We start from the raw sequence: 26,712 nt of genomic DNA on the forward strand, positions 1-26,712 counted from the left end.
TCATCCAGAGTGACGTAAGTCAGAAAGAAAAAACCAGATGTCATTTATTCACACATACATGTGGAATCTGAAAAAGCCAGTATAAACAATCTTACTTACCAAGCAGAAATAGAGACACAGATGTAGAGAACAGACGAATGGATACCAAGGGGGAAGGGATGGCAGGGACCGGGAGACGAGCGCTGATGCGCACACACTGATGCTACGCCTGAGAGACTAACAGGCAGCTGGCGAGAACCCGCTGGGTAGCGCAGGGAGCTCTCGGTGCTCTGTGGCGGCCTGAGAGGAAAGGAGATCCGCAGCGAAGAGGGTGGATGTGCATAAAGGAGAGGGTCTGGCTGGGTCACTCTTCTGTGCGGCAGAAACTAACACCGCGTTGTAAAGCAACTACTCCAGACAAATCTTTTGAAAAGAAAAATGCTCATTTTGGTCGTCACACTTGCAGGCATGTTTCTGCACCTGTGCCTTAGAAAACTAAATGGATCATATGCAGAAACTGGACTCTGTGTAGCAGTCCTCTGCTTGGCGCGTGGATGGGTGTCTTCAGTTTGCCCAGTGCTTTACTGTTCCATTCGCCATAGAGGAGCGGGAGCTGGGGATGCTTGGGAGATGAGCTGGCTGGCTTCCGAAGACGGTGCTCCTGCCGCACTGGGACAGGGACTTCGCTGGTTGATTTGCTTTGAGTTGAATTCGTGTGTTCAGAGCCTGGACTCCTGCAACTCCTGCAATTAATACATTCCCCAACTTTCCCCAGTCAGTGCATTGACTCGGTGGCACTTGGCTGTGGATGGTGGTTCTTGTTATGCGTCATAATGCAGATGTGTTGACCAGCTGTTACATAATTATGGTATTGTTTCATAGTCCCGTTGTCTGTGTGCATATATATTATTTAATGATAAGTGTTTATATTCTCACACTGTGTTCCTGTCTACAACATGGATACGTATGGGAACTGTTCACAGAAGACTGCAGTTGCAGACAGAAGTAATTAGAGCAGAATGGCTCTTCACATTGCAGCATTTTCTGTTTCTGAGAAAACATTGAAACCCTTGTAGTCGTCACACATTAGTATGATGCTGCTTGGCAAGAGACTTGTTCCTGGAGTCGTCCATTCCCTTTGATGAAATAACAGACACCGGGTTTACTGCCCACCAGGATTGGGCTGGGGGCTTCCCCGGTGGCGCTAAGAAGTAAAGAGCCCACTTGGCCATTTTGGCGATGTGAGAGATGCTGGTTTCGTCCCTGGATCGGGAAGACCCCCTGGAGGAGGGCGTAGCAGCCTGCTCCAACATTCTTGCCTGAAGAATCCCATGGACAGAGGAGCCTGGTGGGCTGCAGTCCATGGGGTCGGAAAGAGTCGGACACAGCAAGAGGGCTGAGGAGAGTGAGGCACTGGCCTCAGGCGCCGAATTTCAGGATGCCCCAGAAAACTCAGTAGTTGAGATTGATAACATTTTAATGCAATACTTTGAGAAAATCGAATTTAATGCAAAAAAAAAAAAAATCCGTGGTGGAAAAATGTCAAATCTTAAATAAAGACAGGGTCAGTGTTAATTTTTCCTTTGCTTCAGCTCCAGGATGGCTTGGCTCCACACTATTACTGATACTATCCTTATTTAAAACGTTGATATTTTGCCTCACATAGATTTTTTGCATTAATTTTGATTTTACCCCATCACTGAGTATTTTGTCACTCCCTGAAAATCTGTACCTGTGGCAAGTGCTTCACTAACCTCACCCCGGCCCCAAACCTGACTTTCATCTTCACAAACTTGAAAACCGGACATAATGTACAGAACAATAGTTTTCAGACATTGGTTAACAGGAAGGTTAGGATTGTGTTCCCTGAAATAAGGGAAACAAGTGGAATGAACCCTGTAAGTATTCTAGCTTATTCTCTAGGGCTAGGAGTAAAGAAACTTTTTGAGATAAAGGGCCAGTTAGAGAGTCTCCAGGCTTTGTAGACCAGATGGTCTCTATCACAACCCCATTCAACTCTGGTACTCTCTGTGGCTGCTTTCATACCAAGTATGTAAATGAGTGGCCATGGATGTGTTCCAATAAAACTTTATTTATAAAAACAGCAGCAAGTTGGATTTAATCCTCAGGCTATAGTTTGCCAGTCCTGGTCTAGAGACAGTTTCTGCATTACAGGTCAGGGGAGAGAAACGAAACAGAGCCCCTAGCCTTACTGAAGTGGCAAAACAGATGAGAGTTTGGGGAGGAGAGGCAGCTAGAATTTGAGGGCCAAAGTATAGGAGAGTAGAGAGCTACTTAGGGAACCCCAGGGGTCTGCAGAAGGACCCCCACCCCCAAGATTTGGGCTGGTGTACACATGCAACTCCGGGAGCTGGTGATGGACAGGGAAGCCTGGCATGCTGCGATTCATGGGGTCGCAAAGAGTCGGACGCGACTGAACTGACTGAACTGATACACGCACCAGAGAAAGCACCTCAAAACCGGGAAAAGAAGCCCCAGAGAAGAGCGGGCACCACACGAGCTGAGATGGCGTTCCCACCACCCACGGTGATGTGTCAGGCCCTTTCAAAGCGTGGTTTTTAATCTTGGTGAGGGTGGATTCAGAACAGCTCTTTGGTTTAGGGCATCAGAAGGGTATCACTGCAGTAATGGGGCTGAATTAGTCCAGGACTAAAAGACCATTACACACCTACCCCAACTGATTCCGGGTAACTTAACTGCATTTCCAGAACAAAGCCCCAACTGTGCTTAAAATGATGTGGTAGAATCCAGCACCCAACAATGTAAAAACGTTTCAGTGTCCAGCATCTAATAAAAATTACCAGGCATGCAAAGCAGCAAGAAGATGTGATCGTAGCCAGGGGGAAAATCAGTCAGTAGAAAGCTGTGAGATTAGCAAACAAGGACATTGAAATGACTGATATAAACAAGTTGTACACATTCATGAGGAAGGCGAGCATGGGTAACAGATACAAGACAGACTGAACCAGGACTTTAGAGGCGAAACATACAGAGACGAATAGCAAACTGGCAGCACAGAAGACATCAGTGAACTTCAAGACACAGCAATAGAAATTATCCAAAATACGGTGCAAAGAACAAGGAAGGCTGAGCAGAGTGGCAGAGTGTCAGTGACCTGTGGGGCGGAATCAGCGGAGCTAAGATGCGTGCGACTGGAGTTCCCGAAGAAGAGGAAGGAACGGAAACAGTATTTGGAGAAATAGTGCTGAAAAATGTCCACATTTGATGAAGATTGCAAACCATGAAGCTCACAAACTCCAAATAGAGTGGACAAAATCATACTAAGGTCCACAGAGTCCAGTTACTGAAAAGTCAGTGATGAAGAGAAAAAAGTCTTAAAAAGCATCAAGAAGACATGTTACAGAGGAGCAAAAATAAGGTCAGTGAGCTCTGATCAGAACCTGTTGCCGCCAGCAGACAACTGCCGTGTTTAAAGCGCCAAAAGGAAGAAACCTGCTAGTTTTTATCATTCTGTACCCAGTGAAAGTATCTTTCAGAACGAAAGTGAAATAAACATTTCTGGACCAAGGAACGCTGGCAGAATGTATTGCCAGCAGAAGTGCAAACCAGAAGCTTAAAGGAGGTTCAAGTAGAAGGAAGATGGTAGATGGAAATTTCTACCCAAAGGGATGAGAAGAACTGGAAACAGTCCACGGACTGGTGAATATTCACACTTTAATCTTTTTTTTAGACTTTTTTTTTTCCTTTTTTTTTCTTTTTTTAATTTTTTTTATTTTAATTTTTTTAAATTTTAAAATCTTTAAGAATTGGCGAAATTAGCAATGTGCTTGGGAACGCGCAGTCCTTGCAGAGGGAAGTGGATGGCAGTAGTGGCACAAGGCTCGGGAGGGAAGGAATGGAAACACGGCGTATTGTGTCTCGGTGTTATTTGAAGGTGAGCTGATGAGTTAAAGATGCGTATTTTATCCAGAAAGATCTCTTGTCTGTGGGGGGAAAAAAACATTAATTGCCATTGAAAGTGAAAGAAATTTGCTCGGTCGTGTCCAACTCTTTGAGACCGTATGGATAGTCCATGGAATTCTCCAGGCCAGAATACTGGAGTGGGTAGCCTTTCCCTTCTCCGGGGCATCTTCCCAACACAGGGATTGAACCCAGGTCCCCTGCATTGCGGGCGGATTATTTACTAGCTGAGCCACCACCAGGGAAGCATTCAGTTCAGTCACTCAGTCGTGACTGACTCTGTGACCCCATGAATTGCAGCACGCCAGGCCTCCCTGTCCATCACCAGTTCCCAGAGTTTACCCAAACTCATGTTCATCGAGTCGGTGATGCCATCCAGCCATCTCATCCTCTGTTGTCCCCTTCTCCTCCTTCCCCCAATCCCTCCCAGCATCAGGGTCTTTTCCAATGAGTCAACTCTTTGCATGAGGTGGCCAAAGTATTGGAGTTGCAGCTTCAGCATCAGTCCTTGCAATGAACACCCAGGGCTGATCTCCTTTAGAATGGACTGGTTGGATCTCCTTGCAGTCCAAGGGACTCTCAAGAGTCTTCTCCAACACCACAGTTCAAAAGCATCTATTCTTCGGGGCTCGGTTTTCTTCACAGTCCAACTCTCACATCCATACATGACCACTGGAAAAACCATAGCCTTGACAAGACGGACCTTTGTTGGCAAAGTAATGTCTCTGCTTTTGAATATGCTATCTAGGTTGGTCATAACTTTCCCTCCAAGGAGCAAGCGTCTTTTAATTTCATGGCTGCAGTCACCATCTGCTGTGATCTTGGAGCCCAGAAAAATAAAATCAGCCACTATTTCCCCATCTATTTGCCATGAAGTGATGGGACCAGATGCCATGATCTTAGTTTTCTGAATGTTGAGCTTTAAGCCAACTTTTTCACTCTCCTCTTTCACTTCATCTAGAGGGTCTTTAGTTCTTCACTTTCTCCCATAAGGGTGGTGTCATCTGCATATCTGAGGTTATTGATATTTCTCTCAGCAATCTTGATTCCAGCTTGTGATTAGTTGGATGTAAAAGAGGACACTGTTACAGATCCTGTAGGCGTTGAAAGGGTAATAAGGAGTATTGTGAGTAATGTTACGCTAATAAATTTGACAGCCTCAGTAAAATGAACAAGCCCCTTGAAAAACATAAACCACCAGATTTACTCAAGAGCAAGTGTATAACCTTTCATAACTATATTAAAGCAGTTTAATTTGTAGTTAAAATCTTTGCCGTGAAGAATACTCCACGTCCAAATAGCGTCACCGATAATTACTAAACACCTAAAGAAGAAAGAATACCAATCTGACAAAAACTTTTCCAGAAGACAGAAGAGGAGGAAATGCTTCCTGTCTCCTTCTGTGAGGCCAGCACGACCAGAAAGCAAAATCAGACAGAGACTCTAGGAGAGGAAAGCCACCGAGCGCTGTCCGTCATGCGCACATCCTCTGCAAAGTTTAGCAGATAGAGCCAGCCAGGCGGCATATAGAAAGGACATTACATAATAATCGAGGAAAGCTTATCTCAGGAAATAGAGGTGGTTTTAACACCAGAAAGTCAAGCAGTGCAACCCACCACAGTCATGGACGGAAAGCAGCAAAGGGAGCGTGAGGCCCAGCGATGGGGGTGTGGGAACCATGAAGGGAAGGCAGGATGACTGCGGAGAGTCGCGCAAAACGTCCATCATGACGAGCACATGCACACGCACGCACACGGACTCTGCAGCAGAAGTGAGGCTGGAAGTCACGGTGAACGGAGTCGACGTTTCAAGGCTCTTGCTGTCCAAGAGAAAGGTACATGTGTTGGTTGACATTGGACTTTGATAAGAACCTGTGCGTTAGAGCTTCCACAGCAGTTACTAAAGAGTGGAAACAGTATGTGAAGTGCAGACTACTGGGGGACTAGAATGATAGCAAGGAATCCAAAAGAAGCAAATCGAAAGAAAATAAAAGAAAATTGAGCCTAAAAGTGAGTAACTGTCTCCAAGGTAAGTGGAGTTAAATGTTCCAAGGAAAGTTATGATCAACCTAGATAGCATGTTAAAAAGCAGAGACATTATTTTGCCAACAAAGGTCCTTCTAGTCAAAGCTATGGGTTTTCCAGTGGTCATATATGGATGTGAGAGCTGGACTATAAAGAAAGCTGAGTACAGAAAAATTGATGCTTTTGAACTGTGGTGTCAGAGAAGACTCTTGAGAGTCCCTTGGATGCAAGGAGATCCAATCAGTCCATCCTAAAGGGGATCAGCCCTGCGTATTCATTGGAAGGACTGATGTTGAAGCTGAAACTCCAATACTTTGGCCACCTGATGCAAAGAGCTGACTCATTTGAAAAGACCCTGATGCTGGGAAAGATTGAGAGCAGCAGGAGAATGGGACGACAGAGGATGAGATGGCTGGATGGCATCACCAACTCAATGGACATTGGTTTGGGTGAACTCCAGGAGTTGGTGATGAACAGGAAGGCCTGGCGTGCTGCAGTTCATGGGGTCACAAAGAGTCAGTCACGACTGAGCAACTGAACTGAACTGAATTTTTAAAAAAAGATATCAAATAAGGTTTTTTAAAAACTCAACTGTATTTTGTTTATAAGAGACCCACCTAGAGCATGAAGATTAAGAGATTTGAAAGAAAAATGAAAAAAAAAAAAAAAAAAGAAACTGCAAACTCTAGCCAAAAGCAGGATTTTGTAGTGTCAGAGAAAACACAGTTTAAAGCAAAAAGCAGTTCTGGAGATAGTGAGTGTCATTTCACTTAATACAGTTGGCAGCTGGCTCCTTTAACAAAGCAGTAAGTAGTTTAAGCAAATTCATGTCTTGCTTGCATGAAGTTCAGTACACATAGTCCTGGTTGGCAGATGTTTTTTTCGATGGTCGTTTGGGGATTCAGCTGCTTCCCCCCATCTCTGCCATCTCCTGAGGCCCGGGATACTCTGCAGGCGCCTCTGTGTGGGGCGGAAGGAGTGAATCACGCAGGTGTTCACGGCTGGGCTGGAGGGTGAGGTGGTGTATATTAGGATTGCATCCTGTTAGGCGGAGCCCAGGTCCTAAACCAGACTTCACTGCAGGAGAGGCTGTGCCCAGGAGGTAGAAGGGAAAAATCTGGTCAACATGTGGTCTCTGCTGCAGTTTGTAATGATAAAAGGTTCAATTCAAAAGGAAGTCATAATAATTCTAAACGTGGATAAGCCATAATATGACATCAGAATATCCAAAGTAGAGATTGCCGTAAGTACGGCGGGGGGAAATAGACAAATTTATAGTTACAGTAGAGATTTCAGCACTTCTCAGTAATGGATAGACTAAGCAGGCAAAAAAAAAAAAAAAAATCCTGTAAGCGCAGATGTTTTACGTAGGATCAGTACCCTTGGTGTAATGTACATATAAGTAACACTCCATCCAAAACTGCACCGTATACAAGGAGTTAGGAGAAGGCAGTGGCGACCCGCTCCGGTACTCTTGCCTGGAAAATCCCATGGGCAGAGGAGCCTGGTAGGCTGCAGTCCAGGGGTCACTAGGAGTCAGACATGACTGAACGACTTCACTTTCATGCATTGGAGAAGGAAATGGCAACCCACTCCAGTGTTCTTGCCTGGAGAATCCCAGGGACGGGGGAGCCTGGTGGGTTGCCGTCTATGGGGTTGCACAGAGTCGGACACGACTGAAGCGACTTAGCAGCAGGAGCAGCAGCTCTGGTAGACTCGGAGTGCCTGAGGCAGTGACCAAAATCATGCCCAAGAAAAAGAAATGTAAGAAGGCAAAATGGTTGTCCAAAGAGGCCTTACAAATAGCTGAGAAAGGAAGAGAAGCAAAAGGCAAAGGAGAAAGGGAAAGATATACCTATCTGAATGCAGAGTTCTCAAAGAATAGCAAGGAGGGATAAGAAAGCCTTCCTCAATGATCAGTGTGAAGAAATTGAGGAAAACAATAGAATGGGAAAGACTAGAGATCTCTTCAAGAAAATTAGAGACACCAAGGGAACATTTCATGCAAAGATGGGCTCAATAAAGGACAGAAACAGTAAGGGCCTAACAGAAGCAGAAGAGATGAACAAGAGGTGGCAAGAATACACAGAAGAACTTACGAAAAAGATCTTCATGACCCAGATAACCATGATGGTGTGATCACTCACCTAGAGCCAGACATCCTGGAGTGCGAAGTCATGTGGGCCTTAAGAAGCATTACTGTGAACAAAGCTAGTGAGGTGATGGAATTCCAGCTGAGCTATTTCAAATCCTAAAAGATGATGCTGTGAAAGTGCTACACTCAATATGCCAGCAAATTTGGAAAACTCAGCAGTGGCCACAGGACTGGAAAAATCAGTTTTCATTCCAATCCCAAAGAAAGGCAATGCCAAAGAATGCTCAAACTCCTGCTCATTTCACATGCAGATAAGGTAATGTTCAAAATTCCTCAAGCTCGTCTTCAGCAGTGCATGAACCGAGAACTTCCAGATGTGCTAGCTGGATTTAGAAAAGGCAGAGGAACCAGAGATCAAATTGCCAATATCCGTTGGACCATAGAAAAAGCAAGGGAATTCCAGAAAAACTTCTGCTTCATTGACTACGCTAAAGCCTTTGACTGTGTGGATCACAACAAACTGTGGAAAATTCTTCAAGAGATGGGAATACCAGACCACCTTACTTGCCTCCTGAGAAACTTGTATGCAGGACAAGAAGCAACAGTTAGAACTGGACGTGGAACAGTGGACAGGTTCCGGATTGGGAAAGGAGTACGTCAGGGCTGTATGCTGCAGAGGGAACAAATGCTGGGCTGAATGGATCGTGAGCTGAAATCAAAATTATTGGGAGAAATACTAACAGTCTCATATGTGCAGATGATAACCGCTCTAAAGAGCCTCTTGAAGAAACTGAAAGAGGAGAGTGAAAAAGTAGGCCTAAACTCAGCATTCAAAAAGTAAGATCATGGCATCTGGTCCCATCCCTTCATGGCAAATAGATGGGGAATCAATGCAAACAGTGACAGACTTTATTTTTCTGGGCTCCAAAATCACTGCAGATGGTGACTGCAGCCATGAAATTAAAAGACGCTTACTCCTTGAAAGGAAAGTTATGACCAACCTAGATAGCATATTGAAAAGCAGAGACATTACTTTGCCAACAAAGGTCCGTCTAGTCAAAGCTATGGTTTTTCCCGTGGTCATGTATGGATATAAGAGTTGGACTGTAAAGAAAGCTGAGCCCCGAAGAATGGATGCTTTTGAACTGTGGTGTTGGAGAAGACTCTTGAGAGTCCTTTGGACTGCAAGGAGACCCAACCAGTCCATCCTAAAGGAAATCAACCCTGAATATTCATTGGAAGGACAGATGCTGATGATGAAGCTGAAGCTCCGGTACTTTGGCCACATAATGTGAAGAGCCAACTTTCTGGAAAAGACATGATCCTGGGAAAGATTGAGGGCAGGAGAAGGCAGCGGCAGAGGATGAGATGCTTGGAGGGCATCATCGACTCAGTGAACATGAGTTTGAACAAACTCTGGGAGACAGTGAAGGACCGGGAACGTGTTGTGCTGTAGTTCGTGGGATCTCAAAGAGCTGGACCTGACTTAGTGAGTGAACAACGAACAACAACAGTTTATAGTAGAGATTTCGATACATGTCTCAGTATTTGATAGATTAAAAATAAAAAACCCTGTAAGCACAGATGATTTACATAGGAGCAACACCCTTGGTCTAATGTACACATAAATAATATTCCATCCAAAGCCTGCATCTTATACTTTATTTTCAGGCACGCGTAGACATTTATAAAAATTGCCCAAGGCTGGGAGCCTCCCTGCTGGTCCAGTGGCTGAGACTCTGAGCTCCCAGTGCAGCGTCGCTGTGGTGGTTCAGTAGCTCAGTTGCATCCAACTCTTTGCGACCCCGTGGACTGCAGCATGCCAGGCCTCCCTGTCCTCCACTGTCTCCCGGAGTTTGCTCAGATTCATGTCCATTGAGTCATTGATGCCATCTAACCATCTTATCCTCTGCCCGCCCCCTTCTCCTTTTGCCTTCCGTCTTTCTAAAAGCATCAGGGTCTTTTCCAGTGAGTCAGCTCTTTGCATCAGGTGACCAAAGTGTTGGAGCTTCAGCAACAGTCATGAGTTGAAATAGCATCATGTCAGTAAATGTGAAAATTAGATGAGATAAACAAATTCCTTGGAAAATGTAGCTTTCTAAAAGTAGCTACAGAAAAAATTCCTGTAACCACTAAAAAAATAGAATCAGTAATTAAAATTTTTAGGCACTGATGGCTTCGTTGTTAAATTCCACCAGACTTTCAAAGAAGAAATAATTCCAGTTCTACCCAAAAACTTCCTCAGAATAAACCAGGGAACACTTCCCAGTTTATTTTATGAGGTTATCATAATTTTGTTACTAAAATCCAGTAGGGATGGTATACTAGTGTGTTTATAGCAGACAAGGACAAATACTTTACAGCTATTGATTTTTCATTCTCTTGCCAAAGAAACATTCAGAGTTAACTTGCCTTTTGGCAAGAACTATAGTTTAAGTTTGAGTGATAAACCATTTTGATTTATAAAACGTGATTGAAAAAATATTAAGGTTGTGTGTGTATGTACACGTGTTGCCTTTATTGACCTATGTGGCTTACTGAGTAGATTAAAACCCATGTTTTATAATGACTGATCACATCAGTGCGGGCTCTTTGGGATGTGACTGGGCCTTAGCTGATAACAGCAAAGGGGGCTTTATTGGCCACCTAATTAAGAGCCCTCGGGCAGGGCAGGCTGCAGCTGGGTCCTTCCCCTGGTGTCTTCCTCCTTATTTGCTCTGTCCTCAAAGAGCCTCTGACGCCCATGTGCTCAAGTTCAAGTTCTTCAGGAAAGAGGGAGAATCTCTGTAAGTCCCAGAGGAGGAAGGAAAGACTTGATTCATTTTGATTTGGGTTTTGTGTGCTCACAGAGATGAACCAGCTCTGACCAGGAATAGGATGCTCTTACTGGCCAGCCACACACACACCATCCCCTTGTGCCTGGGATCTGTAACCAGTGTCTCTGGAAGCTGGTGGACCAAGAGTGTGAGGTTTCAACTGGTCAGAAATTGGAGTGTGGTAACACCTGGAAAAGTGCACGAGTGTTTGGTTTCAAAATTCTCTCTCGCAGCAGCTGTCAGATGTAAAATCTCATGAGTTTTTCATCAAAATAATTATAAAATTCTATACAATAAGAATTCTTAGGACCCCAGGACATAGCCATCCAGTTACCAAGAATGAACAAGTCTGACAAGTTCTGAAAATGTTGCGCAGTGGAAACTCTCCTCCCCTTCTTGCAGCCGTGTGAATCACTACAGCTGCTGTGGGAAGAGTCTGTTTCGCTTTATGTCGTGGAGCTAAATATACGCTGACCTCACAGTCTAGCGGTCACTCTCGCATGTATATATGCACTAGACGTATTTACCCCCAAATGCTTAAGAGATCTGTGCCAGAAAGATCTTAGGAGTGCTTGTGTGGGCTCCAAAGCAGAAACCGAATGGTGAGTAGACAACGATGTGTCGCACAGTGGAATAATATACAGCAGTGAAGATAAACAGCAGGGCCAGCAACAACAATGGGGCAAAAACAAAGCGAGACGAGGGAATATACACTGTGTGATCACGTCTGTGTAGGAGTCAGGAGCTGGCGAAAATAAACGACCAGAGCTACAAGCCTAGGGGTGAGCTAAAGAAAAGCAGAGGTAGGATCACAGGAAGTTAGAGTGGTTGGTACTTACAGGGGAAGGAAAGGGTTAGGGGTCAGAGGAAGGCACCCAGCCTTTTGGGGATCCCAGCAGTGCCCCACTCTGTGGCCTGGGTGGTAGTTGGGGTTTTGTTTAATAACCTGATGAACCTGCACATGCGTGTTTCTTGTGCTTGACTATGTACATATAGTTCTATTTCACGATGAAAGTGATTTTTAAAAAAGTTATCTGAAGTTACCCAGCCTTTGTAATTTATGTTCACCTCAAAAAATGCAGAAAATCCAAAGCATACGTGTATATAGAATGATTAAAAATGTTTTCTCTCGAGCTTCTTACTTTATCACGTTTTAGAAATTTCCATTTTTGAAATTCAGTTTTTTCAAAGCTTTAAAAAATTTTCCGCATGTGAGTTAACCACGTGTCATTCTTACTTCCTAGGTGAGGGACTCCACTACAGTATCTGAAGAAGGATAAAGTTGACTCTGCTTTGCTTCTTTCTTTATTGAAGTTTCTTCCTGCCTGGTCAAGGTCAGATATATCCTCTTGCAGCATACAACATACAGGTATGTCACTAGAAGTTTCCATTTGCGTAGGTTTTTCTCCAGCTGTTCCCGGTGTGCCTTTGCCTGACAGTGAAGTAGTTAAATTAGGAAACATCCTGAACTTACCCATTTTCGGTGTTAGCAGTCTCTTTCTGTAACAGGTGTATCTGAGTGTCTTCGGGATCCGTGGTAGTGTATTTGGGTATGTGTTTCTGACTTCTTTTTTCTCCTTTTAAACCAGCGTTAAACTCTGTGAGTAATAGCCATTGCCCCTGAGGGCTTAGTGACAGTTGATGAGGTTGGAAACCCGGGTTGGCGGCGTGCTCCTGCCCGGGGAGGGCGCCGCTGCAGTAGAGGTGCCAGTGCTGCACATGGAGGCCTGCCCAGCCGAGGCTTGCATCTTTGATGCAGGAACTGCTTACTTCTTCACTGTCTTTCTCTGGGAGTTTGAAAGGAAACAAAACACCCTGTGTTTTAATCTCTTAATTTGTGATTGAGTGGCATTTTATTCTTGAAATTAAGAACTCTTTCATATCTTAGAACATTAGCGTGAATATAAAATAGGTTTGAAATGTTTGCATCCAAAGTGAGATTTAATACACAGCTATTTTTGATAACATTCAGAAGCATCAAGAAAACTGGTATTTAGTTTTATTCATAATCACAGTACCATTCAGTTTTCCCCAATAGTCTCAGTTTTTTTTAGTTTGAAACTGGGTCCAAACAATTGCGTTTAGCTGCTCTGCCTCCTGAGTCTCTGTCAGTCGCTGACTGCTCCGCCCCGTCCCTTTTCTTCCTGGCGTTTTCTGTCAGTTGTTCTGTAGTCGGGGGTGTCCCCGTTTACATGGAACGTGTTCTTCTCTCCTTTTATTTCCTGGGAGGTGGGAGGTGGATCTAGAGGTTCGAGCGGCTGAGCCTTTGAGCTCAGTGCTCGGAGGTGGCGGTACTTGCATCTGCTCTGGTCCTCATGGTGCTCAGCACCTGGACCCATGGTCGTTAGGGGTTGCAAATGATGATGGTGAAAGTTTCATCCTTTACTTTGCCTTGATTCACTGAAATCCTATTTGGTCACCCTAAGGAGATCAGTCCTGGGTGTTCATTGAAAGGACTGATGCTAAAGCTGAAACTCCAATACTTTGGCTACCTCATTCAAAGAGTTGACTCATTGGAAAAGACTCTGATGCTGGGAGGGATTGGGGGCAGGAGGAAAAGGGGACGACAGAGGATGAGGTGGCTGGATGGCATCGCCGACTCGATGGACATGAGTTTGAGTGAACTCCAGGAGTTGGTGATGGACAGGGGGGCCTGGTGTGCTGCAATCCATGGGGTCACAAAGAGTCAGACACGACTGGGCGACTGAACTGAACTGAACTGAACTGAAGGGACGGTTCAGATGGAAGCAGTAGGACGAATGCCTGATTCTTTCTCTTTATGGATTCTTGAAACAATGAGACGGTCTCATAGCCGCTTCTCAAGTGACCAGGGAAGAAGTGTCAGTATAAACTCGTGAGTTTAAACGTACGTGACGTGTTGTAAGACACGGCAGCTGTTGTTCCCGTAGATGGGGGGATTGCGCCACTTGTGCGGTGGTGCCTCTGTCCGTTGCCTCCTTGTCCTTTGCTCTCTAAACTGGGGAGAGTCTGTAGATTCGTGTGTGCTGTTTCTCCCCAGACCTGGAGCTGGCTGTTTCTCTAAGCAGCTCCGGCTCCCTCTTATAGAGCGTGGTGTCTCGTGACCACAACCTGTACATCGTTGCTGCAGGGCTGGTTACTGTCCTGGACCTTTTTGGTGAACAGCCAAAGTATTTTCAGAAATCTAGCTCTCTTTTCTGATCTTTATAGCCTGTTTCTTCTCTCTTCCACAGGTAACATTTTTAACGTTTTTTATTTATCTACTGTAATATGGACTTCCCTTGTAGCTCAGTCAGTAAAGAATCTGCCTGCGCTGCAGGAGACCCAGGTTCGAGCCCTGGGTTGGGAATATCCCCTGGAGAAGGAAATGGTAATCCACTCTAGTATTCTTGCCTGGAAAATCTCGCGTACAGAGGAGCCTGGTAGGCTGCAGTCCATGGGGTCGCAAAGAGTTGGGCACGACTGAGCGACTAACACTCACTTACTATAATATAAATACTTGTGTGTGTCTGTGCCCACAGCCCTCTTTCTTTAAAAATAGCAGTGTACAGTACAAGCTTTTCTCCATCTGTTAAAAAAGTTAACAACATATCATGAGCTTGCGGCATAGCCATATACAGGGATTCTCCTCATCCATTTTAACAGCTGTTTAGCGATCCACGATGTTGGTTGCTACATCATAGAGGAAGACCAACTTAGAAATCTGCCGGCATTAGTCAGTATGTGTTTCTCCTGCATGTAAAAGTCATCAATTTGTCCAGCTGCAGATTCCCTAGTAATTCTGGGACCTGGCAAGTACATTCCCAACCGTGGCCCGGTTTTCCTTATGGTTAAACTCAAAGACTTGGACTAGAAACTCAGGGTGAGTTGTGTTAGCTGAAAGAGACTGCAGATGAGGAAACTGTGCCTGAGAGCGTCTCCCTGGCCACGGAGTGAGCGCCCTATAAGCAGGGTCGTGACGGTGCCATGGAATCGGCAGGTATTATAGAGTGATTGTGTGTCAGAATCAGGGAGGCGAGGGCAGGTCTGCCGTGGGCAGCTGGCCGGGTGACAGCGTCATTCCCCGAGATGAGAGCGGGTCTCTGAGTAGGTCGAGGCCTGCCCAACAGCCATGGGAAGCGCCGAAGACAGCAGATTCCGTCTGGGCTGCGCTGACCACGGGACTCCCGTGCAGCTGAGGGGGAGCAGGTTGTCCAGGAGCTCCGCGAGCGTGGGGCTCGGAGCAGGGGCTCCTCTGTGCAGGTTGATTACCCAGCAGGACAGAGAAGGGGCCTGGATCAGCACCTGAACAGCTCCCGCGTGTGCACCACCGGTGGCAGAGGGGAAGCTGGCGAGAGGGAGCGGTCAGGAGCGCAGAGCTCAGAGCCGCTGACTTTTGGCATCTCCTGCCTGTATCCTCCAAGTGGTTTAATGCTGTAATCCACTCCTGAGTGGCGCCACGCTTCATGCTCTCACTCTGACTTCCTAGTCAAGTCGGTGCTTCAGGAAAGCGCACCTTCTCACAGCGTGCAGCCCCCGAGCCTCCAGGCCGGGCTTGACTCAGGGCAGCCTCTCTGGGAAAGGTGCTGCCTGCCCTGAGTCGCTGTCAGGCAGACGGAGCCCTCAGCTCCTTCCTGTCCAGATGGCTGGGCTCTGGCCCTGGTCCAGGAGCAGCCAGAGTTGAATGAACCCTTGTTTAACATCCTAAGTCATTTGAACTGAGCAGTATTGGCAGTGCTGGGTCTCAGGCAGCTATTGTTTTCCTAAAGAATTTGAGACCAAGTTTCGTATCATGGTTTAATCAGGTTCCTTTCCAGCCGTCTGCCTGCATCAGTCTCTCTCTCCCCCTCCCTCTCTCCTATGCGGGGCTTTTTCCTGTGCGATGAGGAGCGGCCTGTTTGTCTGGGTGAGAGTCCAGGCCCCTCTGTGCTTTCCCAGTGAGTTAGCCACAGGCGGCTCCCTGAGCAGAGCGTCTGGCATCAGGTGTCCTGAGCAGTCCGTGTGCTGAAATGTCTGCATAACTGTGGATTGCCAGAGCGCTTTCTTATCAACAGGGCACACCTGTCTGCCTGTGGCTTTCTCCCTTCCTTGGCCTCGCATGGATGCTGTTTTAATCTCTCTCCTGGGCTTGACGTGGAGCTGGTTTTCCTGCATCTCTGTTGGTTAGCACTTTCTTGCTGGCAGGAGCCATTTTCTTTGTTTATCTGGTGCTTCCCTTTTTTGGTTTTCCCCGGGCTTTCCAACCCTTGGAGCACCCTTTTGTCAGCAGATGTGCGTTTGTTTCCAGCTCAACTTAAACCACCAAAGCAAGGGATGTAAAATAAACCATCAACGTAATGGAGATGCAGAGCAAAGTGAAGGGAACCCAGTCTGGCTCTTCACTGTGTTTCTGAGTCCAGGTACGCCTCAACTTTGCCAGCAAAGGTCTGTCTAGTCAAAGCTATGGTTCTTCCAGTAGTCATGTAAAGATGTGAGAGTTGGATCATAAGGGAAGCTGAGCACTGAAGAATTGATGCTTTTGAACTGTGGTGCTGGAGAAAACTCTTGAGAGTCCCTTGGACTGCACGGAGATCAAACCAGTCCATCCTAAAGGAAATCAGTCCTGAATATTCATATGGAAGGACTGGTGCTGAAGCTGAAACTCCGATACTTTGGCCACCTGATGCCGAGAGCTGACTCACTGGAAAAGACCCTGATGCTGGGAAAGACTGAAGGCGGGAGGAGAAGGGGACGACAGAGAATGAGATGGTTGGATGGCATCATCGACTCAATGGACATGAGTTTGAGTAAGCTCCGGGAGTTGGTGATGGACAGGGAGGCCTGGTGTGCTGCAGTCAGTGGGGTCGCAAAGAGTCAGACACGACTGAGCAGCTGAACTGACTGAGTGACTGATGCCTCAACTGAGTGAGAAGCTGGTTAGAAGCTAAAACTTTATGAAACCGATGTCTCAAATAGAGACTTTTTTTCATTTGGATAAAATGTGGCCTCAAAATACCTAGACACGTAGCAAGCAGTAAACATGTAGTAACAGAGCAGTAATTCTGCTCCGTTGGAGGCTGCAGCATCGGAGTTCTCGCCCTGTGAACGCCAGGCCCCGCCTTCCCTGCCCGCCTCCCCGCGGTGTGGGCCCGGCACGCCCGCCCAGGCCGCTGCTTCCTGGGGCTCTGGTCCCGCCTCCTGTCGGAGTCCTCCTAGCACACCGACGTAGGGGGCCGTTCTCGAGCCCACACTTGCCCTTCACGGTCACTCCCTTTGTGCTGTCTCCGCCTGGCGTGTCTGCCATTCCTGTTGGGCAGAACGTTTCTCTGTGTGTGGAAGCAGATATCCTCTTTCCAGACCTAATGCTGGGATGAGGCCGGGAAGGTGAAGTGATGACTGGGGCCAGGGTTCCCATCTCCGCATGCCCCCGTGTGCTCACCGGAGCCATGTGCTTCCCGTCTGTGGGTGTTGCAACCCCTGAGCCTCTTCCCCAGATCAGGCTGTTCAGCACCAGTCTGCAGGTCCCGAAAGCTGCCTCCACCATCTCCTTAAGGCCTTTGACTGAATTTGCATCATTTTTCTTCATTAGCACAATCATTATTTTAAGCATAAGCTTTGTTAACCTGTAATTGTCACATCTAAGCTTTAGGATTAAGGGGAAATTTAACTATTTTATACCCACATAAAAGTAAGTGAAATAAAGGTATTTATTTTAAATCAAGAAATCTAGTCAAAGGTTGCCACAAGTCCCCCATTTTAGAAGCTTCCAGAGATGGGACTTTGCTTACTCACTGATGCTTCGGGTGGTCAGCCTCCGCGTGGGGCACACATGGGTTTCCTGGCCACCCCCAGGTGGGCGTGAATGAACAGGTACACTTGTAGGTGAGAAATGACCATCGCAGGTATTTTAGATAAAATTAGCAGGTTAATTTTGTCTGTTTGCTTTAGAGAATTGTAATGAGAACCAAGGAGCTTTTTTTTACCAGTGGCTTTTAGTTGCGGGTCTTTGAGCATAGTGTCAGCTCTTGCTGCTGTACCTACAGCAGGCATTGTTCCAGCCGAAGAGCAAGCTGGGGTTCTGCTATGGTTTTGCCAGGGTTGGTGTGGAGTGGTTATCAAGCTCAGTGATGAAGAAAGAAATCAGAGTGTCTAAGTTCTTTAGACCCCATTGTTTTTATTAAAACTTTATTTTTGTTTTTTTTTTTTTACAAAAAATGTCATTTAAACCATTCAAAATGTACAGTTCAGTGGGTTTTATTTCGTATATTCACAGTGTTGTATAGCCATCATCGCTGCCTATTTCTAGGACATTTTCATCCCAAGAAGAAACTCCGTTCAGTCTCTGTTACTCTCCTCTCGCCTGAGCCCCTGTCAACCACGACTCTGTGTTCTGTCTGCGTGGATCTGCTTGTTCTGGACGTGACACAGAGATGGAGTCGTGCGACGCACGGCCTTCTGTTTCTGGCTCCTGTTACTCTAGCGAAACGTTTTCAGGGTTTTCCCATGTTGTACCGTGTGTCAGCGCTTTATTTTTTTATGGTTGATAACAGTACGTTATAGACACATGTAAGCGTTGTGTATCCAGCCCTCTCTTGACAGACCTCTGGGCTGAATGGCCCTGTCTGTCCTGAATATTGCTGCCGTGAACATGCGTGTGCAAGTAACCGTGTAAACGCCTTTCTCCACTCCTTTTGGGTGTGTGCACAGGAGTTAGGGGTGCTGGGCCACGCGGTAACTCTGCTAACTGTTTTGAGGAACTGCCAAATTGTTTTCTACAGTGATGATGAACCATTTTATATTCAGCAATGTACGAGGGTTCCAATTTCTTCATATTCCTCACCAACACTTGAAGTTTTCCATTTTTTTAAGTTACAGCTACCCTAATAGCTGTGAAGTAGTATCTTGTGATGGTTTGTTTTTTTTTTTAAAGATAGTTTTTTTAAATTGGCATGACAGAACATAAAATTAACCGTTTTAAAGTGAGCAATTCAGTGGTGTATAGTACGTTCACAGGTTGTAACCACAACCTCCCTCTGGTCCCAGACATTCTCATCACCTCAAAAGGAAACCCTGGACCCACGAAGCAGGTAACCATCGAGGTCCTTCTCCTCATCTCCTAGGCTACCGCTCTGCTCTCTGCCTCTGGATTTGCCTGTTCCGTGCGTTTCATACAGATGGAATCGTGCACTGTGTAGCCTTTTGTTCTTGGCGTCTTTCACTTAGCGTGGTATTTTCCAGGTTCGTCCATGTTGTGGCCTGTATCATCATCACTCCGTTTCTTTTTATGCCTGAGTAATATTTACACCCCCCCCCCATTTTGTTTCTTCGTTTATCTGTTGATGCTCATGTGGGTTGTTTCTGCCTTTCGAGCACTGTGAATGACGCTGCTATAAACCTGTCTGTACATAAGTTGGTTTGAGTCCCTCTTTTCAGTTCTTTTGGGTATACGCCTAAGAGTGCAATTGCTGGGTCGTATTGGTGACTCTGTGTTTAACTTTTTGAGAAACTGAAAATGTTTTCCACAAAAAACGAATCCATTTTGTTTCCGCCAGCATATATGAGGGTTTCAGCTTCTCTGCGTCGTCAACAATACTTGTTGTTTTACCTTGTTAAAAAAAAAAAAATCATAGCCATCCTGGTGGGTGTGAAGTGATAACTCCCTGTGGTTTTGATTTGTAATTCCCTGGTGACTAATGGTGTTGAAGATCTTTTCATATGCTTATTGGCTGTTTCTGTGTTTTTCTTGGAGACGTGTTTATTCACCTCCTTTGCCCATTTTTTGGTTGAGTTGTCTGTCTTTTGGTTGTTGAGCTGTAAGAGTTCTTTGTTGTTCTGGATATTAGACTCTTATCAGACACGTGGTTTGCAGATTTTGTTGTTCTTTGTTTTTTAGTTGCTAAGTCATGTCTGACTGTTTGCAGCCCCACGGACTGCAGTCCCCCAGGCTTCCCTGTCCTTCAGTATCTCCCAGAGTTTGCTCAAACTCGTGTCCATTGAGTCAGTGATGCCATCCAACCATCTCATCCTCTGTCATCCCCTTCTCTTCCAGCCCAAAATCGTTCCCAGCATTAGCATCCTTTTCAATGAGTTGGCTCTTTGCATCAGGTGGCCAAAGTATTGGAGCTTCAACTTCAGCATCAGTCCTTCTGATGAATATTCAGGGTTGATTTCCTTTAGGATAGACTGGTTTGCTCTCCTTACTGTCCAAGGGACTCTCATGAGTCTTCTCCAGCACTACAGTTTGGAAAGCGTCTGTACTTCTGTGCTCAGCCTTCCTTAAGGCCCAACTCTCACATCTGTACATGACTACTGGAAGAAACAAAGCTTTGACTATACGAATCTTTGTTGGCAAAGTGATGTCTCTGCTTTGTAATAACGCCATCTAGGTTTCATAGCTTTTCTTCCGAGGCGCAAGCCTCTTTAAATGTCATGGCTGTAGTCCCCATCCTTAGTGATTTTGAAGCCCAAGAAAATAAATAGCTCTCCCATTTTTTTGTCTTTTCACATTCTTGATAGTGTCCTTTTATATACAAAAGTTTTCAAATTTTGTGAGACCAATTTCCCTTATTTTTCTTCGTTGCTTGTGCTTTTAGGGTCAAATCTAAGAATCCTTTGCCAGATTCAGCAACATGAAAACCTGTCCCTGTGTTTTCTTCTAAACCTTATGGTGTTGCATGCATGCTGAGTCACTTCAGTCATGTCCGACTCTTTGCAACCATATGGACTGTAGCCCAGGAGGCTGCTCTGTCCGTGGAATTCTCCAGGCAAGAATGCCAGAGTGGGTTCCATGACCTCCTCCAGTAGACCTTTCTGACCCAGGGATCAAACCTGCACCTCTTGCCTCTCCTGCATTGGCAGATGGGTCTTTTTCCACTGGCGCCACCTGGGAAGCCCTTTATGGTGTGAGCTCTTATATTTTAGTCGCTCATCCATTTAAGTCAGTTTGCGTGTATGGAGTGAGGCAGGGTCTAAGTTCATTCATCTCCCTGGATACCCAGTTGTTTCAGAGACTTCTTTTTTCCAACTAAATAGTATTGACATCCTTGTCAAAAATCGTTTGACTCTAGATGTATGAATTTATTTCTGGACTCCCAGTTCTGTTTTCTACATGCCTGTCCTTATGCTAGTATTTCATTATTTTGATTACTGTCATTTTGTAGGAAGTTTTGAAGTAGTAAGCTTGATAAGTCTTTCACCTTTCTTTTTCTTTTTCGATACTGTTTTGACTCTTACAATTCCATGTGAATTTTTTAAATTTATTTTTTAATTGAAGGATAATTGCTTTACAGAATTTTAGAATCAGATTTCTCACTTCTGTAAAAGGCCACTGGAATTTTGATAGAGATTGCATTGAATCTGTAGATTGCTTCGGGTAGTATGTTTGTTATGGTTCTCTAGAGAAAGAGAACCAATAAGGTGTGTGCGTGTAAAGAGATAGTTATTCTAAGGAATTGGGACTCACACAGCTATGGAGGCAGGACAGTCCCAAGATCTGCAGTGTAAGTTGGCAACTATGAGAGCCAATGGCTTAGTTCCAGTCTAAGTCGAAAGGCCTGAAAATCAAGAGGGCTAATGGCGTAGTTCGGTTCAGTTCACACACTCAGTCATGTCTGACTCTTCGCAACCCCATGGACTGCAGCACACCAGGCTTCCCTGTCCATCACCAGCTCCCAGAGCCTGCTCAAACTCATGTCCATCAAGTTGGTGATGCCATCCAACCATCTCATCTCTGTCAATCCCCTTCTTCTCCTGTCTTCAGTCTTTCCCAGAATCAGGGTCTTTTCCAATGAGTCAGTTCTTCCCATCTGATGGCCAAAGTCTTGGAGCTTCAGCTTCAGCATCAGTCCTTCCAGTGAGCATTCAGGACTGATTTCCTTTAGGATTGACTGTTTTGATCTTTTTGCAGTCCAAGGAACTCGCAAGAGTCTTTTCCAACACCACAGTTCAAAAGCATCAATTTTTCAGCATTCAGCTTTCTTTATGGTCCAACTCTCACATCCATACATGACTACTGGAAGAACCAGTAGTTTGGGCTTTGACTAGATGGACCTTTATAGGCAAAGTAATATCTCTGCTTTTTAATATGCTGTCTAAGTTGGTCATAAGTTTTCTTCCACGGAGAAAGCATCTTTTGATTTCATGGTTGCAGTCACCATCTACATTGATTTTGGAGCCAAAAAAATAAAGTCTGTCACTATTTCTGTCGTTTCCGCATCTATTTCCCATGAAGTGATGGGACCAGATGCCATGATCTTAGTTTTCTGAATGTTGAGCTTTAAGCCAACTTTTTCACTCTCCTCTTTCACTTTCATCAAGAGGCTCTTCAGTTCCTCTTCGCTTTCTGCCATAAGGGTGGTGTCATCTGCATATCTGAGGTTATTGATATTTCTCCTGGCAATCTTGATTCCAGCTTGTGCTTCATCCAGCCTGGCATTTTGCGTGATGTACTCTGCATTTAAGTTAAATAAGCAGGGTGACAATATACAGCCTTGATGTACTCCCCTCCCAATTTGGAACCAGTCCATTGTTCCATGTCCAGTTCTAACTGTTGCTTATTGTCCTGCATACAGACTTCTCAGGAGGCAGGTCAAATGTCTCTTAAAGAATTTTCCACACTGTGATCCACACAGTCAAAGGCTTTGGCATAATCAATAAAGCAGAAGTAGATGTTTTTCTGGAACTCTCTTGCTTTTTCTGTGGTCCAGCAGATGTAGACAATTTGATCTCTGGTTCCTTTGCCTTTTCTAAGTCCAACTGTAACATCTGGAGGTCCACGGTTCATGTTCTGTTGAAGCCTGGCTTGGAGAATTTGAGCATTACTTTGCTAGCGTTTGAGATGAGTGCAGTTGTGTGGTGGTTTGAACATTCTTTGGCATTGCCTTTCTTTGAGATTGGAATGAAAACTGATCTTTTCCAGTGCTGTTGCCACTGCTGAGTTTTCCAAATTTGCTGGCATATTGAGTGCAGCACTTTCACGGCATCATCTTAATTTAGGATGTGAAATGCTGAACTGGGATTCCATCACCTCCACTAGCTTTGTTCATAGTGATGCTTGCTAAGGCCCATTTGACTTTGCATTCCAGAATGTCTGGCTCTAGGTGAGTGATCTCACCATCGTGGTTATCTGGGTCATGAAGATCTTTTTGTACAGTTCTGTGTATTCTTGCCACCTCTTCTTAGTACCTTCTGCTTCTGTTAGGTCCATACTGTTTCTGCCTTTATTGTGCCCATCTTTGCATGAAACATTCCCTTTCATCAAGAGGGACAGGAAGGATGTGGTTTCTATCCAAAACCCAGGCTTCAGATCCAGGAAGAGCCAATATTTCTGTTTTAGTTTGAAGGCAGGAAAAAAAGCCAGTGTGTCAATTTGAAGATAGGCACAAAGACTCCTCCTCACCTGGGGAAAGGGCAGACCTTTTTGTTCTGTTTAGGCGTTTGACTGAGGAGGCTCACCCACATTAGGGAGGGCAGTCTGCTTTATTCAGTCTACCTATTTAAATGTTAAACTCATCCAACACCCTCACAGGAACACCTAGAAGAATGTTTGATCAGATATCTAGGCACCTTGTGACCCCAACAAGTTGACACATAAAATTAACCATCAGAAGTAGTATTGCCATCATAATATTGTCTTCCAGTCCATGTACATAGATTTGTTTTGGAGCACACAAATATCTTACTGTTCAATGATGTGTTCTTTCTTTCAGCGATTGTGAGCAAATCATTCACGTATTGGTTAAATTTATTCCTGGGTAATTGATCCTTCTGGATGCTATTATAAATGGAGTTACTTTCTAAATCAGTTTGTTTGTTGCTGTTGTATAGAAACAGAAATGATGTTTCTTTGTCGGCATTTGTTTCCTGAAACTTTGGTGGACTCTTTTATTAGTTCTGGGTACTTTCTTGTGCAGTCTTTGAGGTTTTCTATACATAGGATGATATCATCTGTGAATAGAGCTGGTTTTATTAATTTCTTTCTAATTTGGATGCCTTTCATTTCTTTTTCTTGCCTAATTGCTCTGGGTAGAATTTCCGTGTGTAATATTGAGTAACAGTGGTGAAAGCTTGCATCCTTCCCTTCTTCCTGATCTTTCACCATTAAATGTGGGTTTTTCACAAATACCTTTTATCCTTTATCATGTAAAGGAAAAGTGAAGATGAAAGTGTTGGTTGCTCGGTCGTTTCCGACTCTTTGTGGCCCCGTGAACTGTAGCCTCGGAGAAGGCAGTGGCACCCCACTCCAGTACTCTTGCTGGAAAATCCCACGGACGGAGGAGCCTGGTAGGCTGCAGTCCATGGGGTTGCTGAGGGTCGGACACGACTGAGCAACTTCACTTTCACTTTTCACTTTCATGCATTGGAGAAGGAAATGGCAACCCACTCCAGTGTTCTTGCCTGAGAATCCGAGGGATGGGGGAGCCTGGTGGGCTGCCGTCTATGGGGCCGCACAGAGTTGGACACGACTGAAGCGACTCAGCAGCAGCAGCAGCAGCAGCAGAACGTAGCCTGCCAGGCTCCTCTGTCCGTGGAATTCTCCAGCCATTCCCTTCTCCAGGGTATCTTCCTGACTCAGGGATTGAAACCGGGTCTCCTGCATTGCAGGTGGATTCTTTTACCATCTGAGCCACCAGGGAAGCCCCATACCAAGGAAGTTCCCTCTTACTCCTAGTTTCTAAGGATCTTTTTCAAATGAAAGGGTGTTTAATCTTGTCCGCTTGTTTTTCTACCCCAGTTGAGATGATCGTGTGTATTTTACCCTTGTTCCGTTACTGTGGTGTATTACAGTGATTGATTTTCTTATGCTGAACCACGCTTACCTTCCTGGGACAAATTCCACTTGATCGTGGTGTAGAATATGTTTAATGTGCTTTAGGGCTTAGTTTTCTAGTATTTTGTTGAGTCTTCATTTTTGAAACATGGTATTTTTGCGGAGGGGGGCCAGGGACAGAGGATTCTTAGTTGATATTTTTTTCTTTCAGCCATTCAAAAATATTATCCCATTGTCTTCTGCCCTCCATTGTTTCTGATGAGAGGTCAACTGTTAATCTTATTGAGGAAATGCTTTTATGTAAGGAATCACTTCTCTTGCTGCTTTCGAAATTTTCCTTCTTTCCTCCAGCAGTTCAATGATAATGTGTATTAGTATAGATCTCTTTGAGTTTAACCCACATAGAGTTTGTTGAGTTTCCTGAATGTGCGAATTAATACTTTTCATCAAAAATAGGAAATTCTTGTCCATTATATTTTAAAATATTCTTTTCACCTTTTTTTCCTCCCTCCTCTCCTTTCTAGGACTCCCAGGATAATGTATATGTTGGTATGACTGATAGTGTCCCATAGGTCTCTAAGCTCTTTGCATTTTTCTTTATTATTTTTTCCTTCTGTTACGTAGACTGGATAAGCTCAATTGTCTTATCTTCAAATCTCAATTGACCTGTCTTCAAGTTCTCTAATTCTTTCTTTTGTCTATTCAGCTCTCCTGTTGAGCCCCTTTATTGAATTTTTCTTTTCCATTATTGTGCTTTTTAACTCCAGGATCTCCATTTGGTTCCTTTTAAACTTTATTGATTTTTATTGATATTTTCTATTTCGTGAGACATTGTTCAGATGGTTTCTTTCACTTTTTTGGACACAGTTCCCTGTATCTCTTTGAACTCATGGACAGTTGTAAGTCTAATGTCTGGGTTTCCTCCTAGACAGTTTCTATTACTTGCTTTTTTTTTCTTCCTGCATATGGGCCATGCTTCCTTATTTCTTGCCTGACTTAAAATTTTTTGTTGAAAATGGACATTTTGAATATTGTAATATGGCAAAGATGGAAACGAGATTCTCCCCAGTATTTCTTGCTGCTTGTTTTAGTTAACTGTTTGCATAATGACTTTTTTGAGCTGATTTTGTGAAGTCCACATTCTTTATCATGCGTAGTCACTGAAGTCTCTGTTCCACCAGTGTGGTAGTCAGCTAAGAATCAGACAGAGATTTTCTGTAAGTGCCTGGAACCAAAATTATCTCCAAATCTCTTCCCACAGGGTATTCGTGTGCATCAGGGTGTGTTTTCAGCACCCCGCCAGGCAGTTGACAGGTTTGCCTTAGCATCACTTCCTGCTTGTACAGAACCTGAAGGTCAGCCGGAGGTGAGAGTTCAGGGTCTTGCATCTCTCCTGAGCGTGCACACAGCCCTGAGCATGTGCGTGGCCTTCTGGGATCCTGGTAGCACGTTGGAGCTCTTCAGAGCCCTCGTTTCCCAGTATTTCCTGTCAACCTTTTGGTTTGTCTCTCGTCGTCTTCTACCATTACTGGTTGGCCCAGGCAGCAGCGACTAATCTGTTTGCCTCTGAGTGTTTTTAGGACAGTCCGCCAGCCCCCTGTGGCTGCCTCAGCGCTGGGAGAGTCCTGGGTCTGATGGGCCAAGCCGTTTGAGCGGGCCTTCTGGGGAGCCACCAGGTAGGCTGTAACTCCTCCCGAAACTCTTTGCACACGAGTGTGTTCCGCTCCACCGGCCCCCAGCCTCCAGCCAGTCTCCGTGCTGGGGTTACAGGCTTCTGTCTTCCAGGCCAGTGCCTCCTGGGGAGGGGCCGGGGCTGGAGAAAGCGCTGCAGAGCTCACTGTCCTCACCGAGGTGCAGCAGGTTGCTGTTGATTAAGCATCCCTCTGATTGCTGTAAGCTTTCTGTTTAGTTTTTAGAGTTCCATACAGGTTGTTTGACAGATCTTGCCATCTTTTTTCTTGAAGGATGAACCTTTGGAGTTACATACTCAGCCGTCTTCACTGACATTGCTCACGTCTGTTCTTAACCTGGCGACCAATTTTGAATCTGCCTCATTTATGTCCACCCCACCTGATTTCAGAAAGGAGTTAAGTTGGCTTACAGTGGTGAACAGTATGAGAGAGAAATTAATCTCCGTGTCCTCCCTTGTTG

At 45.1% G+C, this 26,712-nt stretch overlaps 1 protein-coding gene across 5 annotated transcripts in view; it reads left to right on the forward strand.

Annotated features, from left to right (window-relative positions):
* Positions 1-26,712, forward strand: part of TRAF3 (TNF receptor associated factor 3) — a 118,145-nt gene that overhangs the window by 52,600 nt on the left and 38,833 nt on the right. For 4 of the 5 annotated variants that reach the window (XM_060401942.1, XM_027957434.2, XM_027957435.2 and 1 more), the window contains exon 2: positions 12,101-12,225. The exons of the other annotated variant lie outside the window; for it this stretch is intronic. The gene's annotated coding sequence lies outside the window, so the exon portion shown is untranslated. The remainder of the gene's footprint in view (positions 1-12,100; positions 12,226-26,712) is intronic. 5 annotated transcript variants of the gene reach the window in all.

The sequence above is a fragment of the Ovis aries genome, chromosome 18, assembly GCF_016772045.2.
Source record: "Ovis aries strain OAR_USU_Benz2616 breed Rambouillet chromosome 18, ARS-UI_Ramb_v3.0, whole genome shotgun sequence".
NCBI lineage: Eukaryota > Metazoa > Chordata > Mammalia > Artiodactyla > Bovidae > Ovis > Ovis aries.